Here is a 412-nt window from a genome sequence, read left to right as displayed (position 1 = left end):
ACAAACACACCCACAGGTTTGTGTTCCCAAAATAATCTGTTCACCACTGATTGGAACTCCATGAGAGGGCTAAAAAAACCTGAAGTCTGTATGAAATCAGGGCTAGCATTAAACGCAAGGATTAAATTTTTTATGCTTTTTAAGCTAAAAAAAATGGGTGGGTTCAAATTAAACTCTAATTGCAGTATACATGTATAAATATACGGTACATCTAGTCATGTTTTAATTCTAGACAAGCCATGAACGCCATGCAATCACTCACATTTTCTTGCAATGGCTGTCCTAGCCTGGATATGAACTGTTTTGTTTTGTTTGTATCTTCCTCCAGGCACTGTCCTACCTGCGCATGCAGCTGAGGGCCTGCGTGAAGACTTGCGGCGCCATGCCGTGTTCGTGCTGCAGGATCAGGCAC

Source organism: Austrofundulus limnaeus, unplaced genomic scaffold, assembly GCF_001266775.1.
Source record: "Austrofundulus limnaeus strain Quisiro unplaced genomic scaffold, Austrofundulus_limnaeus-1.0 Scaffold3044, whole genome shotgun sequence".
Classification (NCBI taxonomy): domain Eukaryota; kingdom Metazoa; phylum Chordata; class Actinopteri; order Cyprinodontiformes; family Rivulidae; genus Austrofundulus; species Austrofundulus limnaeus.
The sequence above is the reverse complement of the archived record's forward strand: the minus strand, read 5'-3'. Positions refer to the sequence as shown.